Source organism: Coturnix japonica, chromosome 4, assembly GCF_054131305.1.
Source record: "Coturnix japonica strain WE chromosome 4, WE-NBRP24, whole genome shotgun sequence".
NCBI classification, from domain to species: domain Eukaryota; kingdom Metazoa; phylum Chordata; class Aves; order Galliformes; family Phasianidae; genus Coturnix; species Coturnix japonica.
In genome coordinates, this window is record NC_140666.1 from 29,281,963 (window position 1) to 29,305,221 (window position 23,259).

The window sequence follows — 23,259 nt, forward strand, 5'->3', positions numbered from 1 at the left end:
GAATAAGACCAAAAGACTACATGAGCTTATCTCCCTGCAAATGCCGCAATGACATAAGAATGAAAAGAGAAACCAGGAGGCAGCTTCAAAACGAAATTACAAAACAAATGGCATAACAAACAGCTTTGTAAAATGATATTTACATACACAGAGTTCAAATGTAGTAGAATATACTCAAACTTGTCTCCAACATGAATTCAGCAGAAATGCATCAATGAAATACATATTTTTTTTTAATTATTCGCTAGTGCTAGATTTTTTCTTCTTGGGCAAAATGCTCACCAAGACCAAAATAATCCTTGTCTGGCTGATGCACAAAGATGAACTATGAACTAAGGAACCTGAAGTCCATTACAATGACGTCTACTGAGAACCAGTTAACAGATGCTGACATATGTTAGTAAAAGAACGTGACAGATGAGTTATATTACAATGGATTACATACTGTAAACAGCTTTCAAGAAGCCAACTGTGACGCCATCAGGTTATTTTTATTGAGGACAGTAGGAGTAGGTTATATTCCTGATTAAGAAATCTAAAATAAGCAAAGCAAGAAAGTGCTACCTTATGCATTAAAACTGCTATATTATGCATGAGAAGAAAATTAACGGATTCTAGGTGTAACAGTCCCATCAACCCACATTCTTTCTTTCTTGATCATTTTGGTAAGGTTAACTGATCTAGATTCAACTGTACACCAATGGGGCTGATATCTCTCAGTGTATATTTTATCATAATACTAAAGAGCAACAGCACTTGAAAAACTGACAGAAGGGCCCTGTGCATATAGAAAACTAATCTCGTGCCTTAGAAGCACATTTAGAATCTGATACAACATTAAGTACTAGGCTGTGATGAAAAGTTAAGTGATCAGCGTTTCCTCACCAGCATGCTCCAAAACTTAAGTACCTTCTCAACACTCAATTATTTTGTCACATACATTGACAAAAACAGCTCAAACTTGCTGATTTACTCAGTTTTCAAAATATTATGGATTTGACTTCATTAGTAGACTATCCTAACACTACTCATAGAAGTCACAGTAAATTCTTACCTAATACAGGCACTGACCCACTTAGAATCCTAATCTCCTTCAGTAACCTCTGCAATCCAGTTAAACTACTGTGAAATGTATCTGAAGTTGCTCCAAAAGTAACGCCTCCTGCTGAATTCCATGGAAACTACCACAGATATGAAAAGCACAAAAATACTTTTTAATCGAGCAAGTTAGCAGCTAGAAAATACTTTTTCAGCATAGACACCATTGGCATGTTCACCAATGATGAACAAGAGCCTGCATACTGTACTCATGAAGCACTAGTGGAGGTGACCCACTGCTGCCACTGCTGAAATGCAACACCGCATGCCTCACTGTGCTCATATCCAGTGTTTGGTCTCCATAAACATTCAGCAAGCACCAATGGATGTCAGTGGGTGCCATTTTTTCCATGTGGAGGAATTCAGCGACACACCTAGGTGTCATACGCTGCTCCACATTAGACACCATTTAGTCAGCCTGCCCATCAAATGCCATCTGTTGCACAGCAACAAAAGGTAAAGGGATATTGGTGAGAAGGTTCAGCCTCTCCTTCCATATCACCAACATGAACCAACATTCATACAGTAGGAGGCATTACTTTCAGAGAAGCCCTCATATTAGTGAATGGCAACGTAACAGATGAGCAGACATACCCTGCCACTTGTGCTATCCAGATCTGCTGAGTACTGTGCATTAAAGCATTCATAAAGAATGAACTCAGCACAAGTTTTACAGGAAGCTTCACTTCTCCTGTCATTCTTCTTTAAAAATTCCAATAAAGGTGTCAGAAGAAAACATCTCCCACTTTAACCTTTTCTCACCTTCATTCCTTCTTCTTTCAGGAGTTTTATAGACACCTTGACAATTTTTCAAGACATATTTCACTTGTCTCTGGATTCAGATACTCTGACCCTTAGAAGAAACTCAGTGCTTGGAAGCATTCACTGGGAGACATGTGATGTTCCTACATCAAAACTGGGCTCTCATTCAGAACTACCAGTTAAAATTCAAGAAAAAGAGGCACAACAAAATGGAGGAGCTTCTCCCTGGAGATGAAGAATAGATTGTAAAGTTTCACAGTTCACTTCCACTTGAAAATATATATTAAAAATAATACATCTAAAAAATCAAGTTAGAAGGATGTTACTTCCATGGAATTAAATAAAGATGACATGTTCTGTCACACGAAACAAAAATTTCTAAGCTAGCTCCTAAAATAAGGTTGCAAATAGTGTATAACAGGGCTCTTCGGGGATCAAGAACAAGCTCCTTCAAACTCTGCTCATCACTGTGAGTAAACAAAGTTAAAAAAAGTTATCATATGATTTGCTTAAGAGAACCATGCCATAGTGCCGAACACGTCATTTGTTTAAACATACCTCACAGCAGCATTTTAGCATAACTCATGTCTCTGCCTGTTAACCAGGCCTTACAGAGAATGAAGCATCTCCATGATAAATCAGCAATCACAGCCAGCCAGATGAATTTACTGTCAGGTGTTCACAAGCATCATAACAGGCCTATTATTAGGACAGCTACTTAGTAATGTGGTACCTAACTTTCTTTGCACAAAGATCTTCAAAAGCTACAAGGCGAGCATGCCATTCAGCACTCTGAGGAACAATTAGAAAAGAACAGGTCTTCTTGCTGAGTCCCTTGCAGACTACAGCACTAATAAGAATCAAGGTTCATGTACTTATTTTAAATTCACAGAGGAAAAGACCAAGAATATCCAATCTCCACAAATATTCAGCCTGCTTCTTTGGAATTTAGGTTCATGACAGTAGAAAAATAAACAGAATTAGTTCTTCACTAAACCCATAATAAAATAATCACAACATAGCATTTCAAACCTTCCCATTTCAGTATATATATAATAACTTAAATGATATTTTCCATGAATGCCATGTCACATAAAAATAACCTTTCAGACATTATTTTTCCTGAACTATAAAGAGACTCTGGAATCCATAATAAAGGAGGAAAAAAACCCACATGACTCTGAGAGTAAGCAATGCCAAATAAAAATTCACAGGTATTACATTGGAGATAATGCTTTTTTCATTTACTAAGGTAGAGCTCAACACTTAGAGAATGCAATTACGCATTTTTAGCACTTTGTATAAGGGACACAATCATGATTGTACAAATATAACCACTGTTTTGCATCATATAGAGAAAAGAAACTTGCAGCATCTGAAGACTGCTATTTTTTCCCTGTTCCTAACAGAAGTTCTTAGCTGCTATCAACAAGATGCTCTATAATGGTATGCACAGGACAATAGGGTATAAAATCAGGGTGGAAAAAAAACCTATAGCTATTTCCTTTTTCTACTGCTACAAACAAAATATCCTTAAACCATCTGTTCCCCTTTAGGTACAAAAACTTCAAGAACAGATTTGGATATTAAATAGTCATCATGCAGAAAAGTTTCCTGTTGCTTAGAAACAGGAAGGAAAATAATGGTTGCAAGGTCAACTTGCACTAAATAGATTCAGGATGACAAAATTTTTGATCCAGTTTAATCTGTTTCATATGGAATCATACCCACCATTTGGGTCATGTTGTTCAATCTCAGTTTAAGTCAAAGGTAGATGCTCAAAGCACCATTTGCTCAATAGGAAAACTCAAGACAACAGCTTCACCTTGCCAGCATGAAATAACGCATGAATTTCTCATTACACCCAGCAAATGGATTCAACTGCACTCTCCCTGAGCAATTAAGAAATCCAGAGCATCTCTATACACAAAATAAAATTCAAATAAAGTATCAACACAGTTAAATTACCACACTGTCTTCCAGACGCCAAAATTCAGAAAGAGCACAACTGAACAAACTACATTTGCTACATAAGCAGTGAGGAAAAGATGTCAGAAGTAATTGAGTCTGAAAAAAATCAGGATATTATCAAGGAGGTTTAATCAACTACAATTTTTTATTTTGTTTTATAAGTCAAAACAAAACAAAAGCTGAGAATTACTCTATGGGCTTCTAGTAAGAAAAACAGCAGAAAATATTTTAAGGACAGTATTGATTTTGTTTTAGAAGTGCTCCTCAATTTAACCATGTAGGCTCTTTTTCAGTGAAACTATAGGTACACATAACGCAACCAGGTACATTGCTACTTCTACTATTCTTACAGTTCCACACAGCTCTCTAAAGAAGCTCAGTCCCAAAATTTTCCCCCAGAACTCTGCTGTTATCTTAATGCAAGACTCTAGGAAACAACAGGTTCTAAGCACAAGAACTTCCATGTTGTATTCTACTAAACATCAAATGAGCATACAAAATACTGCAAATAACAAACTGCTTTAAATACTGAAAATAACCTGAAATCTCTCCTAGATAGTAAATCAATTCTTCTCTTATGCACCCTTCCCACCTGTTTGTGAGTACATTTGAACATGTATTGAACACAATTCACATATAGACAGAAGTAAGTTTATCTTGATGCCTGTTTTCAGGCTGAAAACACAGTTCACAAAACACAGAGTGTGCCACATGGCTATTCTTCAGGCTTACAAAATGCCTCGTGCTCACCTGGCTTTTGCCTGTCTCAACTCTACAAAACAGCTGCTTCTTGCTGTCCCCTATCTGTTTCCTGTTTTTCCTCCTTACCATCTAGCCTGAAATTACCATCAGCAATAACACACCTCTAGCAAATAGAGGCAACCATGATAGTAATAGTATCACATTTTTGGTGCAGAAATGACTATGGACAAAGGCTTTGCAGGGTTTGTTCATCAAATCTAAGGAAGTTGATGCCTTTAAGGATCCTATGCATCCTTTTTAAAAGCACTTACATAAAAAACAACAAATAGGAAAGTGTAACAAAATAATATTTGTATTCATATATATTAACATTCCCAATTTAGAAAAATATATTAATACCGATGTATTAAAATAAAACTACAAATGTATGCTGATGCTAAACACAAAATGCCTAATAGGATACTCGGTAGCAAATGTTCTATATCCTGTCTTTTTCCTTTGCCTCCAACTTGTTTTTCATCTACTTTTTAGGAATCTTGTCCCACAAGATATTTCAAAACTCTAAACTAGTTTAGCCCATTTCTCCCTCTGGCAACACCTTATCCTACTGACAGTTCTTAGGTTGGCATGGAAACTGCAAGCTGCTCCCATCTGGGGATGACCAATGGCTTAATTTCTTCTTTTGCCAGCTCTTATGAAAGGGGAGGACACATATTTACAAATATATTTACATATACATATTTACAAATATCCTACTTATCTGCTTACAGCCTCACATATACACACACAAATGGCATATGCTCAGGTGGTCTGACCAAAATCACCAATATGACAAAGAGGTCAACAGGCTCAGCTCTCAAGTCTGCACCGTATCTCTGCACTTCTTGACTGGCAACACCCAACTGGTGTTTGGACAGATCTTTTGTTGTGATTAAGAACAAGCAGCTGTTACAGGCTAGTCACCTCCCTCACAATCCTACTTACTTCAATCTCCATAAATCTTAGGCCAAGCCACTATCCCTGTTTTTCCTCATTTTGAAAAAAATACTGTATATACTCTATCCTGCTCTTGGGTTAGCAGAAAAAGAAACACTATACATGACAAGCTTCCCCTGGTGAGTCATCTGCCAAGCAGTCTAGTCTGAGCACAAGTCTTCTTGCCTTGACATAACTAACACATCTCTGAATTTTACCACTGGGAATAGTATCCTGGAGCACTGTTCTTCATCAGTGACACAAGTCTTTCATTTAACCCTTCTGCCGCTGCTGATATTCGAACACACTCCTCCATTACTATATCATTCATGTCAACCCTTTAACAAATCTCTAAAAAGGATTTACTAAAGTCCAGCCATCACAAACCACACAAATTCCTTAGAAATCTCATTAAAGAAGCCAAAATCTTTTGACTATCAAAAATTAAGATCCCAGCTCATGCAGCTCAATCCCAAAAGCACTGAGGTACTGAAGCTGCTTGAAGGAGTTTGTAGGTGCATTGCTATGTCCCATGGGTAATGAAAGAGTCTGGTTTCCAGCTCTGAGTATCAAGTCTTCCTCAACAACTGAACTGACTTTTTAAAGTTAAGTGTAGGTTGAATCAACTGACTGCAGAAATTTTGCATGAACTGTAAGAATGGAATGCACTACCCAATGGGAATTGCCAAGAGGACTTATAAACCCCCTAAAACATTTTTATTATTACTAAATGTGTGAACAATAGCAGTAAGTATTATTTGAAGACACATTTCAGAATTTCAGAGTTACAAAGCTATCAGCTGAAAAAGCATTTCAGTGGAATATAAAAGTAGCACAGCAAACCCTATCCAACATACAACTTAACATAGAGGAATGAACCTCTATCACCAAACTAGCTTAAAAACTACTTGCCGCAAGAAATGAATAACAATGCTAAGAGGCTCAGTACAGTCAGTTTCACATAATTCTCCCTACTTTTCTCTGAGTTGCTGTCCAAGTCCTTCTGCTCAAAGGTTCCACACAGCTGTACATATACATTACAATTTATATACTGCACATACTTTCAACAGCTATCAAACCTCATGTTTAACACCTCTACTCTGAGAACTCACATTCTCAAAAAAAACTTATGATTTAGTACATAAACTAATAAAACCAGAAAAACAAACATACGATTGAGGGAGACAGATTCCTTCTGAGCCAATATTGTTTTATTATTATTAATTATGAAAACTTTTCAAACAGAGAAACAAGTTAGCAGTAGAAATAGGTAAGTCACACTGAATGTTAAATCCATTTTCAGGTTGCCAATTAAGTAAACAAGCAGTGATACTGAGAAAGGCAACTAGACCAACAGTCCGAACTAGACTTTCCAACAAAGCTCTGAACTAACCATTAGTTTCTGCTTTCTTTACAAGGTGGGGTGTCAAAAAAGTGATTTCCAACCCATATAAAAAATGATACAACAGGGCATTCTTGTCACAGAAACTTCCTTAATTGGATGCTTGCAATGATGCCTGGCAGAAAATCATACAATTGTCAAACCTTTTGCTAGCTGAAAAGGCCTCTATTTGTAATTTTGGAGTACTTGCAGTACCTGCCAATTCTGCAATCCTATAACATTTGTAACAGGAAAAATACAAACACTAAGCATAAAATGCTGACTTAACGCTGGAAAAAATGGCTAGATTCCCAACATTTAGGATGCTATGCCAAAAATGAGAAGCAAGTTGTTTCAACTTGAAATCTTGACATTGTGGTAATGAGAGCTGTGGCAGCACATTCACTTTTTCAGTATCAAGTGTACAACAATGAATATTCAGTTCATGTCCTGCAAGCTGTGGGAGCTTGTCCCAGTCTGTCCACTCTCAAAGCTGAGTAAAACTTGGTATATCTGTCTAGTGAGGATGCTACAATTGTCCACAGAGAGAAGCAAATTTCTAGTACTAACCAAGGTTTGCACCCTCCTGCAGAGTATGACAGATGTCTTTCCCCAGCGGTAGCTACTATCATATAGTTACTACTGTATGTGGTACTAACAAAGTAGCTATATAACAGTTAGGGGTAACTATATGGTGACAACTACCAGCATACTAAAATAGAGGAAATCACCTTCTTGGTTGCCTCAGCATACAAAACATGGACCTAAAAGGTGGATAACATTATATCCCTTATCTGTGAAAAAAGAAGCTTTTAAGATCTATTTGAGAACAATTCCTTTCATTCTACAGGAAAATGTTCACAACAGAAGGAGCTTGTAGCAGTTCAGATAAAAATTCACCACTTCTAGGCTCCTAATTCCGCATCTACAGTTTGTTAGTCAATGGCATGTATTTGGTAATTTAACTCGTCAGACTCTTTCAGTTGTGGAACTCCTCTACAGTACTCTCCTCATTGCCTGTTTGGACAGAAGAACCCACAGATAGGTATGCATTGTGTGAACGCCACTGAAACAGCACTCACTGCATAACCTGGAGGATCTCATCTCGCTCAAGACACAATTATGGAGGATAAGCCATGCCACTGTCATAGGCTGAAGAAAGATGGGAACAATTTTAAAATGCAAAAATGGTAGTGCAACAACCGTGTCTAACAAGCATCTCAAACCCCTGCAAGACAAAATGTTGCACTTAATCACCATCTGATGCTATACTTGAAAGATGCATCTATCTATTTATTTCAGACTGAGTACTTACTGGAACAGTTACATTAAAAATTATTTTGATATGCTTGTCTGCTCCTGGATTTCTATAGTTAGAAGAAAAATCCCAACAGTTAAGGCAGTGATATTTCTTGTCATAACAACAGGTGACATTTATTTCATGTACTCTTAAACGGACAGCAAGAAGAGCCATACCAGCTCTGTGAGCCTGGAAGCAAAGAACTGCTGCCCACTGTATTTGGCAATTCCTTTAGCTCTGAAACTTAACAATATCTGCAACCACAACTATAATGTTTCAGGGAAAGGCATATGACCAAAGAAAAGAAAAAAGAAAAGAAAAAAAAAAAAGCAATCTGAATATATTCTCACAGGTTTGCAAAGAGGCAGGGCTAAAAAACTGCTGGAGTACACCAGCATATTAGAAGCATGGTGGCTAATTAATGATTTTTTTTAAAACAGCTCTTCTTGAAATAGTCTTTCTACAGAATATTGACTGTCTACAAGAAGGAACAAAAGCAACCTCAAAAAAACTTCACCAGAATCTGCTATGCAGACCAGTTATTTTGCTGATGTGGAGAGCTGCAAGAATCTGAAAACTTCCCTTACTGCCTTCTTTGCCTTTTATTATGTTATTCTTCAGTAAAAACACAACAGCGTACAACTATAGAGCCACCGACAGATGTCAACAAGTAGCATTCTATGCATATTTTATTAAGTTATTTACAACAGCATGTGTGTGATATTAATCCTGGGGAAAAAATAAATAAATAAAATGGGTTAAACTGACCTGCTCAAGGTTCAAAGAGCACTGGACAAGGCAGTTTTCTTTTCCAGTTCCAAATAGAGACTAAATACTAAAGCACTTACTTTTCAACAACTGCATGCCAGCACAGGATTATGTTCCAGGAATAATCAAATAGGACCATGTGTAATTTAAATTACAGTAGTTTAACAAATACAGGTTCCTGATACCCAGCAAGGTCCCATGTACAGTGACAATAATGAAAAGATAGTAGTAAATATCCAAAAGGTTATTTACAGGAAAAACTCACTTGTTCGGAAGCATTCAGTCTGCTGGGAAACACTGAGGCAATCTCCAAGAGATGCTGCCTTAGTGGTGGTCAGCCCTTAAATGAGGTCTAGGAGTCAAACTCTACCTTTCTGGAAGCACAGCTAAATTACTCTCACCTGTGCTCCCACAGCTGACCCGACACTTGCCTCAGCTGATTAATCAGAGGTTCAGGTTGTGATTACCAATTTCCCATACATCCCACAATGTAAAAAGAAGATATAAACACACACACGCGTGTATGAATTCCTGATTCTGGAATGCGAAGACAGAAGCCCGAAGAGCCTCTATATTCAACATTTAAGCATCTGCACATCCCACTAACAGCAGAAAAACCTAATCTCTGCAGTCTCACAGAAAGAATTATGTGGGCTGATGATACAGGAGTGCTAACTTTCTCTGCTTTCCCCTTCAGTTTAACACATGCCACCTTAGCGCAGAAAAACATGAAAATCCAGGATGAGCACTAGCTGATAATAAGGCTCATGAAACAGAGCCAGCAAGCTGGATTCAGTCACACCAACTGAGCATCATCTTGCTTTTGATATAACAGCTAAGCACAGACAGCTCTGAATACCAGGTGAAAAACTCTTGTGTTAAACTAGCCAGCAATTATAATAAGGCAGAGCTGTTACAGGTTCGACCTTGAGTCTACTGCATTAAGAGCAAATGTTCTAGGATTCTAAGCTGAGATGCTTCTCTTGAATACTTTCTCCTCATTTCCCTTCTACTCCCCACCCCCACACTTCTTTTTCCTGGGGAAGCCTGATGATTTCTCAAGGAATTCTTTTTTAAAGGCTGAGCAGAACTGGATGAGAAAACAGTTTTTTGGGAGCTCTACCCAGGGTGTTTCCTTGGCCATGAATAACAACACTGATTTGTGAAAACAGAATTGCTCTATTGGAGATGCTGAGCAGGTGGTCTGTTAAATCTTAAAAGTTAGGTCCTGTAATTAAATGTTGGTGTAAATATTTTATTAAACTTCCCAGCCTATAGTAAGCACTGCTGAGCATTATCTAATGCAACACAGGCTACAGGAATTATCTTACCAAGGAAAAATAAAAGGATGAATGATGATAGGATAATTTTAATTGTTTGTTTTAATATGAAAGGGAAAATAAGATCATGAAATTTAAGTTAAATGCACTCATCTAGGGAAGATGCATCTTCTTTAAACTTATCATTTTTCAGCCTAGGCAAATAAGTAGATATTATCTTTTTGTCCTCATCCCTGTAAATCTCAACCAATTATTTATTTTATGCCATTTTTTATTCCTATAATGCTGAAGGACCATTCAGGTTAACAGTTCCTCTTATAGGCAGTTAAACACTACCTAGTGTCTCCATCAATGTTGACATCTCTCAACTTTGCAAGTGACATAAAGGTATCTAGGGTGCAAATAATGTACTGGATATTCATTATACTCTAAACAGAATCTTTACTACTATTTTTCCTTTATGTTTATAACACGGAGGAAAAGAAAACTTTCTGAGATTTTCAATTAGCATGTTGTGAGATATCTGATATATTATTTGAGGAAATTAAGAAACTCTCCTATTATTCACAAAACAAAACTGCCTGTTGCAATTCTAGCTAGTTTGTTCACACAGAAGAGTGTAATTTATTGGCCTTGCAGTAACAGAGTTTTTGACGCTTCGGGAGCGGGAGAATCGCTATAATTTAGAGATCCAAAAATAGGCTTCAATTCTTATTCAATTACAAGTGAAATGGAAAAATAATATATTTCAAAAAAAGACAGGCTACTTTGTTGCCTATTTCTAGTAATGCATTACATCCTCACTCTGCATTTTTAAGTAATGCAGCAGGACATGCAATGGTTGCACAAGTAATCAGGCAATAGAATATGTGAAGTACTAACATGAAACTGCATACCCAATACAGCACTAAGGCATGGAGAACTTTCCAGCTTTATGTTAGCTGTATCAAGAGAATAAAAATGAAGCTCACACAGCTGCAAAGGTCCTCCAAAGGCCACAGCTGCTACAAAGTAAAGCAGAAGGAGAACTGGAGTCAGTTTCATACTACTCCATGTTAGTATGAGAAGTCTGAGGCTAAATTATTAAGAGTAGAATTCTTCTTTACATTACCTTTACTGAACCAAAAGCCATCCTCCATAGCACAATCTCCTAAAGAATACTGAGGGTTACTTTAATACACAGGCATGACACCTGGCTCAGAAAATCCCCAGATACTAATAGGCAGAGCTAGTGTTGTGCCTACAGCAAACAAGCACTAAAATTCCTTCAACTTCGTTGCAAGCATCTAACTCTATCTTCTGCTGATTAAATCTTGACTTCTTCATTGGGTATCCAGAAAATGAGAAGAATATACAGTGAAAAGACATCTGCATATACTCCGGGCAATATTAAACAAGACCTACGTGAGCAGAAAGGATATAAGCTTTATCTCCTGAGCAACGCTTAGCTACCTACAAACTACATTTCTCCCCTAGTAATCCCTGCTCATTCACCATGCACAATAAAATAAGGTTAGAGCTCTACTGATAAAAATGTCTAAAACTCTGATTTATCCCCAGCACATCAGAATCTCACGCAATACTTCTGCAGAGAGAAGGGGAAGAAAGACCAGCACAGTTGCAATGCATACTCACAGGCATTCAAAAAACCTGCAGAGCAGCAGAGGTTTGCTGTGCTATTCCAAGTGCCAAGGTGTCACTACCTGTGCCATCAACAGCCCAGATCAATGGGACTGTTGATCCATGCCAACAGCAAACAGGTACACTTGCCTCCCCCACTCAAATGGTACAGGTGTTGCTGAGCCTACACTCTGCTGAACCACCTCCTTGTCACTTCCCCTCTTCATCTGAATCATTCCCAGCCACATCTTTTTTTTTTTTTTTTTTTTTTAACTTTCTTTTCAAGTACATCTCACTTTTCCAGCTGGGACTCTGGATCCCATCCTAGCAAGGCTTTGCAAACCCCTGATCTCCCACAGCTCAAGTGACTCACATCCATATTTTCAGAGTCCTGCTTTGCCTCAGTCATGAAAAATTACAGTGGTTTTAGCTAATAAAGTCTAAGACTTCACAGTACAAGAACAGGTGGTTTTCAATGTCTACTGTCTTACACAAATGGATAAGTCTCCTTAGCAGGGGGAGAAGTGCATTCATTGCACAAGAACAAAAATATTTTGTTTCAAGGCCCCATCATAAAGCATTGGTGCATGTAACTTTCCAGCAATTTTATGTTTATCTTCTTCTCCCAGATCAGTTCTCTAACCTCGCTGCGAACAGCAACAATTTCTGCTCATAGACTGATACACATCACACTGCACACCTAATACCTAGCAAAAAGTACAGGTAACAATGACCAGTGTCTTACGTCAAAGAAATGTAACTGTAAACAGATTATTAGGGTAAAAGGAGAGCATGCATGATTTATCACATAAGACTATACAAAGTTCTTTTTTCAACTATTTCAGAAGTTTTTCCACAATACTATTTTAGACTATTTAGCCAGTTTCTAGTTTTTTATATCAATTTCATATTTTCATAGGTTTAATCTCCATTGCCTTTCAGTAGAAAATCCTGTTACCTCCAAATTGCTTTTGCTTTGTTGTTTTGGAAACACTGTTTCTGTTTGCAAAAATTCTCTTCATATCACTTCCATTCTCTCTATACCAGAGAGAAAGAACCAGACGTGCTGTCAAATGTACTCATCTTTGGACCATATACTTCAATTCTGCTTTCTTTATATTGACGCATTCACGTCAAGTGAATTTCATTTTAGAAAAATAATACAGAAAAGAGTTGCCTTGCTCCACAGATTTAGTTCCTTGCTCTGGCAGGCATTTTATCATCTTCACAAAGGAAAAATCTTAAATTTCTTGGGCTCTTCTTTAATGCAGTAAGAGATGTTTTGAAATCCACTGCTGCAACTGTAACGCTGGTTGGTAAATTAGAAACCTTATTCTGATTTCTAGTGTAAATTTATTCAGTCTGTATGTTCTTTGCTCTCTCCCATTAGTAATGCCTTTTGTAACTCTTTCCTTATGTTCATCTCTATACATTTACAGAGCGCACATTCCTCCTGTCAACTTTCCCTTGTATCCCAAGAAGCCAAGATCCCACCTAACAACATGATGCATCAAAAAGGTTGAGAATGTATTTAAGTCCAGCTACATAAACCACTATATAATCACAGCTGAGGCAAAGGGGACTCCAATCAGCCACATCCCGTTAGTTGCAGCCATAATCAATCCTTCAGGTTTTGTTTCATATATATCATCATTACCTGGACTCCTCACAGATGTTTTAAGTAGATCTTAACATGCATTGCAACTTATTGCTACTGACTAGACTTTTAGCTGAGAAATAACACCTTTCACATTTAAAATATAAATCTAATTTCATTAGACTCAGCAGGTCATACAATACATATTGTATGCCACAGCATAAATCCAGACGAGGCAGCAGGCAGCTGCTATGTCACTTCAAAATTTCTCTCCTATATATTATTTAACAAAGTAGTTTCATCACAAGCTTGTTCTTCGAAATAACCGTAGAAAAAATGAACATGAAGATGGCTGCATAGCATTAAGTTATATTCAAAGAAGTTCATCCACAGCCTGGCAAAAGAGCACAGAGAGCTCACTGGCAGGAAGAAAGCACAAACAAGACCCTGCCCAGCTCCTCCCAGGCCTACCAAAAGCCTACCTTCACAAGGCCAGCAGAGAGCAGAGATGGGAAAGAACCCAAAGCAAAGGCTGGGAAAAGAGGGGGGACATCGTATCCAGACCCCTTCCAGAAGCAAAACCGAGTAGGATAAGCCAGTGTCAGAGCAACTTCTAGACTGAGGGGTACGGGACATATTATAAGATGACAGGGAAGAGCATTAGGGAATTGTACAGGGGTTACTGTGGGATATAAAATGAATGAAAGGCAGGAAAGGGGTGGTTTTACATGATTTGGGGAGGAGTAATTGTGAGAAATAGAGGAGGAACAGAGACGCGCATGCGCACAGCTGTGGCTGCCTCGCCTCTTTCCAGCTCCTGGCTCCAATTTGGCATTTACGCCTAGCACAAGTCTTTTGAAAAGTTGAACGTAACGCATACTTAAAATGAGATTTTTCTTCTCCCATTCCATATACAATGATCATCATCTTTCATTCTATAACTCAATTCTGTTCTTTTTCCACTATTACCCACTCAGATCACTTCACTCACTTCATATCAGTTTTCTCTTATCACAGATATTTCCTCCCCTCCTTTTCACTTCCACCCTACCCCCACCTCAGTTTTTGAAGGTCTGTTTTCCTCCAGCTTGCTTAGGCTTTTCTCCATTTTCTATAATCTTACATTCATCTTCCTCTTCATGAAATTCTTTTTATCATTTCCTCTAAATTCTTCAACATCCTTTTCAGCAGGGATAAAAACTGCCCCTTATACAGTCTGTCATTTTTCTTCAGCTTTCTTCCTGCTTGCCAAAATTCATTCTCTGTAGCGTCACCTTTTGCTTTTCTTCAAAGAGAAACACATACAATTGAGGCACTCTTCTCTGCACTTAAATAAAACATGGTTATTTTCAAACACTTACTGAGTGAACAGGGTTTGTAGTCAATTTTTTTTTTCATAGGAGCACAGAATAAAAATCTACAGACTATTACTACAAACGTAGTTCAAAAGAGTCAAAAAATTCAGAAAACAGATTTTTTCATAAAGAGAGAGACCACACATGTAACAAACCCACCAAGAAAATATCCTAAGATTAACTATTTCTCTATTCCCTCTTTCCCTGTGTGTGGCTACAGAAAGGAGACCACTTTCACACACTTCTCTTTCCACAAATTCAGTTCCCAGGCTTTGTTCTACCTCAAGCTACAGCCTTAGTAAATCTCCATGTGGTTGCAAATCTAAGTTCTTTAGCAGGAGTTTATCAGAAAGCTTTTAAATTTTTGAAGCATTCTGCCTTATACGAACAGTCAACCGCTCTCTTCCAGCTCCACAGAATACTGCATCTATCTGACTGGGAAGACCAGCATTCAAGGGGTAAGCAGAGATTAAATTAATTTGGCTTTTTAGCAAATTCACTATTGCATTTTTTCTGTTAGGGCATTTACTAGCCTATATGATTTTAAAAGAGTACTACACAAGGCAAATGCATTTTCAAGATAACATCAGAGGACTGAAAATCGTTACCAGCCTTGTAGTAAAGCACATCTACATAAAAACTCATAACCATCAGCTGACCCTTTTACTACTGCTTAGCCATATGTAGAGCTAGTACAGAGGAGGACAATTTGATACTATTATTACGTAGAGGAATTTTCTGCACTTCACTGAAATTATCATCACTCCCCAGAGAAACAATTATCTCACATTGCCCAACCTGTGTTCAGCTGCATCTAGTGGAAGGGCTTTAAGGAAAAGATGACAGCACTGCAAGGAGACAGCATACATCCTTCAAAGGGTTTGGTACTCAGGATCAACACTTTGGGTTTCTCTCCAAAAAAACAACAAAAAAAAACCTTAAGACACTTTTTGCTCTGAAACAGTAAAGAAGTGAAACAGCACGTTGCTTGCCAGCAGCTGGGACAGGACTCTGCCTGTGTAAATGGATCACACTGCAAGGACAGACATCTGGTCACGCAGCCTGATGAGAATTTGACATATTGAGATTGCTGAAGCATGCATGACAGGTCTTCCCATGGGGACCATACCCAACCCCTTCCCAAGAGCGCCCAGAATCAGGACAGCATTATCAAATTCAGTTCTGCTACACACCGAAGTAGCTGCTAACAAAGAGGACTCACTCCACAGCCTACTCTTGCACAAGACTTTTTCTTATTCCAAGTGATGGCAACAAGGTCCTCAAACAGCTGAGCAACAGAGCTCACTGCACTCGGCTTGGCCTGATAGCTAGAGAGCTGGATTTCACCTCCATTCATTTGCTATGCAAAAGGCAGCTAGCCAATCACTTCTAGCAACATACCAGGATTTACGCTGCTCTCCATGAGCAAGATTATTTTCCCAGTACTACTTTTATCAGTTATCAAGTCCTACAGTGCCTTAAACTGAGCTCACTCTCTGCCTTAGAATTCTAACCACACAACATATGTACACCATCCCTCTGCCAGAGGACAGCTCCAGCAGTGTTTGTTGTCCTTACTTTATTGCTACTTGATCTCATGCCAATATTTTGTCCCTGAGGTCAGGCATCTATCTACCTTGGGTCAGGCTACATCAGTGTTACAGATGACTCAACATATTAATCAATATTTCCTATTTGAACCTTTTGTTCATGCTACAGTCCCTGACCATCCTTTCCCCCACCCTCAAAATAGACTACTTCTCACCATTAATGGTTCCCCTAGTTCAGACAGAACCACTGACCCTCACCATATCCTCAGAGCTGCCTGTGTAGGCACACCCCGAGCACACGGCACAGCCAGCGGGCTCCTGACAGTACACTCCAAGCTGCCCCAGTCTGTTCCAGAGAGCATCAAAGGCTTCCTGTGGTGCTACACCTCACAGTACATCCCAGAGCAGGCATGCTCACAGACCCTGGGAAGCCACAGACCTGTTCCAGATCGTATGCTTGTGAAGAAATCTCCAGCAGACAAGCAACTCCCATGGGACATCACACAGGCAGGAACTGCAGAACTCTTCATATACTGCATTAAAAGAGGAGTGGCCAGCAGGAAGAGGGAGGTGATTGTCCCCCTCTACTCAGCTCTTGTGAAGCCCCATCAGGACTACTGCATCCAGGCACGGGGTCCACAGCACAAGAAGGATACAGAGCTCTTGGAATGGGTCCACAGGAGACATTTAGGTTAGATTTCAGAAGGAATTTTCTCACACAGAGAGTGGTGATGGACTGGAACAGGTTGCCCAAGGAGCCTGTGGATGTCCCATCCCTAGAGGCATTCAATGCCAGATTGGATGTGGCTCTGGGCAGCCTGGTCTGGTGGTTGGTGACCCTGCACATAGCAGGAGGGTTGAAACTAGATGATCATTGTGGTCCTTTTCAACCCAGGTCATTCTATGATTCTATAATCAACTACCAGAAACACACTCAACACCTTAAATACCGTACTCCTCATGTAAAAAACAAAAAAAAACAAAAAAAAACCAAAAAAAAACCCACCACATTAATTTTCTAAGACTATAAAAGAGCTATAAATATAGCATCATATCCACTAGCAAATCAGAAATTTGTTTTTCACTCAATAGTCATCTCCTCTTAAGTTAACCTTATACTCTTCCACTGCTCGACAGTGACGAATCCCTCAGTCTCACACTGACAGCACAGGACCTAATTTACACACTCATATCCAGTACAGTATCATGGTACAGAGCAATCACCTTAAATTCCCTTGCATGCCTTGGTCATTTAGCAGGACAACCTGGATGAATTTATGAGTAGCAGAGAAATACTCTGGGGAGGTGTAGTACAACACGGAGTGTGCAGAATTATCAAACTCCCTTCTCCTTGCAAATAACAGCGCTCCAACTAATGAGATCCACATTTCAGTGATTGTTTGGTTGCCAACGACTTTGGAAGAAAAGACAGCGAGCCAACAGGACAGTTACACAAAACAAGTTCCTTATTTTGACCATTTCACATTGGTTTGATTGTTTGTATCACACAGTCTGCTCTTTAACAGGCATTTTATTCTTTTACAAAGAATGTGATGAGAACTGCTATAACACCTCACATCTGCCTGGAAGAAAATCAATTTTTCAATTGCCAATGATTTGGAAAAAATACTCTCTAGTTGTGGAGTTGGGGTTTTTTTTGTTGGTGGTTTTCTTTGTTGTTGTTGCTTTTTTGGTGGTTTTTTTTTTGTTTTTTTTTTGGCCTGTGATCACTCTACTCATTTCAAAGGATCACACCTCATTAACTCTGGTAATTAACCAGGTTGTTCTCATCCCATAAAAGGCTTAGGTTCCTCTATTAACTCATTATTTGAATTAGTGCTGCTACTAGAAAACAAGCTTATTCTGGATTTCATTTCACATAAGGTGTTTCTCTGTTTAGGGATATTACTATAAAGGCACATAATTTCATTGTCACATACACTACACGACAGTGAATCTACTGGATAAAAGAATGAATAATATATATAAGGACACCAAACAAAAAAAAAAATTCAACTTGAGAACCATGAAGTGCTAAGGTAGTAAACCAAAAAGCAACAAAAACGGAAGAGGAGCACCTGGTAGCAACATGCTGCGGCAGCAGCAGCAGCCAGCAATAGCTAGAAAAGGAAAAAACAACCAAGAGCACAGGCAGATATCCAGAGCTTGCAAAAACAAAAGCATATGAAGCAGCTCCTGGCTTGACCAATCTTGTGAGACTGGGCATGCTACAGAAACTTCCAGTTCCCCTGCTCTACACAGTGGAAGTGTAGTAATGCTCATTTAGGCAATTTTGTTCCTATATCACATACCTGGGCTTACCAGCTAATGAAGTCTACACCACAACATCCAAACACCTTGATTGTCAATACCTTGCAATGCCAAATTAGAATGATAGAATGGTTTGTGTTGTAAGGGCCCTTTAAGGGCAGTAACACCTCTCACTAGATAAGGTTGCTCACAGCCCCATCCAGCCTGGCCTTGAATGCCTCCAAGGAGGAGGCATCCCCAGTCTCACTGGGCAACCTGCTCCAGTGTTTCACCACCCTCACAGGAAAGAATATCTTCCCAATATCTAGTTTTAGTCTACCCTCTTCCAGTTTAAAGCCATTTCTCCTCGTCCTGACACTACATTCCCTTCTAAAAAGTCCCTCCCCAGCTTTCCTATAAGCCTCCTTAAGGTACTGGAAGGCTGCTATAAGGTCCTCCAGAGCCTTCTCTTCCTCAGGCTGAAGAGCCCCAGGTCTCTTTGTCTGTCCTTGTAGGAGGTTCTACACAGGCATTCAAAATAAAGCACAAAAGCTGGTTACTACTAAATAACAATAATAAAATAATTTAAATGCTAGAAGTAAGGAGCAGTTTCTATCATCAGATGAATATTACTTAGCCGACTGGGTTGAACACAAATGTGAAGCAAGCTCACAGATTTGAGCTCAGCTGTCCCATAGAGGAGAGCTTAAGGCACTTGTTGCTTGACCCATCCATGCACCTTAGAAGGACCTCAATCACTTAGCATGCAATTTCCAAACATATATATATATATATTTCTAATGTTTTAACACACCCACTGCAAAGCATCATTGCAGCAGATAGTGTGAAAAAGACATATTAAGCTCTTCCTATGAAGATATCAAGAGAACTGTGAAATATTCAGAATAAACCAGCTACGTAAGCTTCATCGGCATAACAGCTCCCTCAGGAATTAGCAATGTGCAAGTCTCTCAGACACCTCAAAGGGGTAGAAAAGTTGTTAAAAACATAGCAGGGTACTCATGAATGAGCCATATAGGGATGTTTTTAAAAAATTCTGGAGCAAATAACAGCTCCTCAACAGAATAGACGTAAGTACGCACATCAGATGAATGAGGAAGTAAAGAGAGCAATATTTAATCATTCAGACAGCTTCATTTATACGTGGGTGAACTTTTTGGTCAGGAATTAGTCGGCAGGAAAGTTTTTAGTATTACTAGAAGCATCATCACTGCATCTCCAAACACACACCTTGTGTGCTGAGAAATGCACCCATACGACTCCTAAGTACCCAGTGCTACCTTTGGTAGTTTTCTTTTTCAAACGATGGTTTTCCAACTGAAACTTGCAATGTCCTGCAAGCCACAAAGCTACACACTTTGCCACCATCATTAGCTTCCTTCCTCCCCATAACACCAACCACACAACACGCAGGCCAGCACAGCCAGGGACAGTCCCCAAACAGAAGGGTTTGTTTTTCCAACACGAAGTTCAAAGAGCTGAAAATTACTTCTTCCTTTTTCAATCGTTTTTAAACAAACACTGAGAAAGAACCGAAGCGGCTTTGGCTTAGCTTTAATCAGTTTAAACTTGGAGACAGGAACTCTAATTAAAATCTGGAACTCTGGCTGCAAGAAACAGCTAATTAGCTCCCAACTTTTTAATGAAGTACTGTGGCTGTGTCCACATTAGCTGTTCCGTATTAAAAAGCAAATGCCACGCAAGATAAGCTTTCTCCTAGGCGATACATCAGTTACGTACATCAATTCCCGTAATTACCGGAGGGATTTGAGAAAACGCGCTGCAACTGTTATCGGCACCTCCACGTGGAGCGGGACGATTGATCTCCGCAGCACCACGAGCAGAAAAGAGGAAATCCAAGGCAGTGCGCTGCCCCTCGTGCTACCCGGCCGATTCACACTGCGCTCGGGGCGGCCACTCGGGCTGCCAGCGTGCCGGCACGGCGAACGGGAGGGCCGGGAGAGACGGCGTCCAGCGCCGATATCCCCCGAAGTGCGGGCAGAGCGCACGGGACACACGGCAAGTGAAGACAAATTTAGGATGACGAGAAATCCGGGCTACCTACAGCACGGCGGCACACTGACAGCAGCGCAACTCCGAACGCCTTTCTTCGCGATTTTACAGGTTTTGCGCTCCCGTTTTACCAGGGTGGTGCTGCTGCTGCCGCCCTCCCCGCACGCACGCGGAGCAGCGCCGCAGGAGAGCTGACAACGAACAAAGGACGGTGCCCCCCGCTCTCATCGCGCTCGCAGCGGGACGCTCGGCACCGCGGGGCAGCAGCCAGGCGGAACCCTCAGCCCCGCACCCTGCCCGTTCTGCCCGACGGTGTGGATGCTATAGGAGCCGCCGCCCCCTGCGAGCGCCCGCCGAAGCCCCGAGTTCCGCGGCGCGGCCCGCAGACGCCCACTCACCGGCAGCCTACCAGCGGGCACGACCACCACCCGCGCTCCGCCGTCCGCCCCGGCCCGCCGCCGAGCGGCCGCCGGCCCGGCCCGCCCCGTTACGTCATCCGACCGCCCCGCACCTGCCGCGGCCCCGCCCGCCGCTCGACCCTCGGAACGGGGCGTGCTCGGAGGGAGAGAACCGCGCGGAGCCGAGGGGGAACGGGTCGGACGCGGCGCGTGCTAGGAAGGAGTCTCGGCTCGAAGCGGCGCCCTGGGCAGCTCCAGGTGCTCTCGAGCCTCCCGCTGAGAAAGCCATCCTCGGGCTGAGCTGCGGCGTGGAAAACAGTGGTACAAACCACAGGCTTCCTGCAAGAAGTCCACAGAAAACAACAGCATGGCTTAGGGTAGAAGGCACCTTAAAGCCCACCCGGTTCCAACCGCCTGCCATGCTGCCCCCACCCATATACACACACCATTTAGCTTAGGCTGTCCTGCCCCATCCAGCCTGGCCTTGCGCACCTCCAGGGATGGGGCGCACACAGCTCTCTGGTCAAAGACACAGACAGGCAGGACTGAGAGCTGCCTTCACATGACAGAAGCACTCTGAGGAGACTCGCACCCAGACAGCTCCTTCTAACAGCTTCAACTCACTCTGGTGTTTTTCTGGGACGTCATCCAAAGATCAAAATGTGTCAGGTTTTCTAAAGTTGTATCTGCTTGTTATACATCTCCTTTTCTGATGAGCAGTGAAAAGGAAATAAAGCATTCAAAACTGTCAGCGCCTGCTGGCATTAGTTTAAAATTATTTAATTTTCAGCTATATGGAGATACATTTTCACTTGTATTCAAACTTTATATCTTGTTTTACTTTATCGTGGACTTCACCTAATCAAGTTTATATCAGAAAATGTATACTTTGAAAGCATAATTGAAAATGAAGCCACATCAGCCTTAACTATTGCTGCTCGGCATTACCATTCACGGCATCAAAACCTATCAATCATTTCCTCCCTTCCAAAGGAAGTGTTCAGGCATTGTTTGCTGTTATCTCTCTGAATGATGAATGCTGGATCAGTAGAAAAAAGCCAACAACCAAAAATCCTTCTCATTTGGGATCCAGAAGCCCTGGGCAGAGGCAGCCTGAAGCCTATGCTAGTTGCATCAGATAAGTGGACTAATTGTTTGGTTTTGGTAATGGCTACTGAACTCATGGTTCCAGTGCCATTTCAGCTTAATATGACACTACCATGATTTCATTAAATGAAGCACGAAATTTAAAAGACAAAAAATACCCTGAATCCACAAAGTCAACTGCTATTAAGTGAACAGTGAAGCAGCCACAAGCATAAGACTAAGCGATGTTTGGTCAATAACATTTAACTGAAGAAATAAGAAGATGTGGACTAAATAATTCCTTGAGATAAGTTCATATAAAGAACTGTCTCAATTTAACATGGCAGACTGATTTCCTCTCAGTGGATTTCTCAGCAGAACATCAGTCTGCAGTGGAAAAGGCTTGCTGTAATTGCTACACTGGATGAGTTAACACTGGGAAAATACTAGCTTAGACAGAGCTGCAAATGTTTTTGGATTTCTGTGAGTTAGTGTAAGTGAGCCACGGCTGTACACTCAACCAAATAACAACTCCAACTGCAGTTACACTGCTTCCTTATGAAGACCAAGAACTGCACAACTGAGCACTTTACTAAAACCAAAAGATGCCTGCATTTGTCACTTACCATACCTGAACGTTTTTGCTTCAGACATCAAGGTTCAGCATTCTTGCAAACTGGCACACATGGGCTTTTAAGGAGATTGTAAAATTATGGAAGAGTTTGTGCTGACCAAGGTCTTGAACAGTAGCTTTATGGGTTCAAGATCATAGTGTTTAGATATGCAGCTAAACTCTTACAAGTTCTCCTCCCATATATCAGAGATGAATATTGCATTTACAACGCTCTCTTAATTCTGAGAGCAATAAGACAACAAACATTTCTACAGGTACATGTCACAAAATTCACATGCAAACGTATGTCAAATTACAGGTTAAAAAACAAAAGCACAGCACGTTTAACATGGAGAACATCGGCAAGCAAAAGGGAGGAAAGAAAGAATTGTGCTATGCACATCATTTAAGGCAAATTATAATCTACGACTATGAAAGGGAATTAAAGTAGGAAGTCTTACAATGAGTACCTCATGATAATTTTTGTAATGAGATTCAAATTGACTTATGAGAGCAAGT

At 40.3% G+C, this 23,259-nt stretch overlaps 1 protein-coding gene across 8 annotated transcripts in view; it reads right to left on the bottom strand.

Annotated features, from left to right (window-relative positions):
* MARCHF1 (membrane associated ring-CH-type finger 1) overlaps positions 1-21,114 on the bottom strand; it is a 195,243-nt gene extending 174,129 nt beyond the window's left edge. For all 8 annotated transcript variants that reach the window (XM_015860933.3, XM_085544810.1, XM_085544807.1 and 5 more), the window contains exon 1: positions 21,042-21,114. The gene's annotated coding sequence lies outside the window, so the exon portion shown is untranslated. The remainder of the gene's footprint in view (positions 1-21,041) is intronic.
* Positions 21,115-23,259: the final 2,145 nt, after the last annotated feature.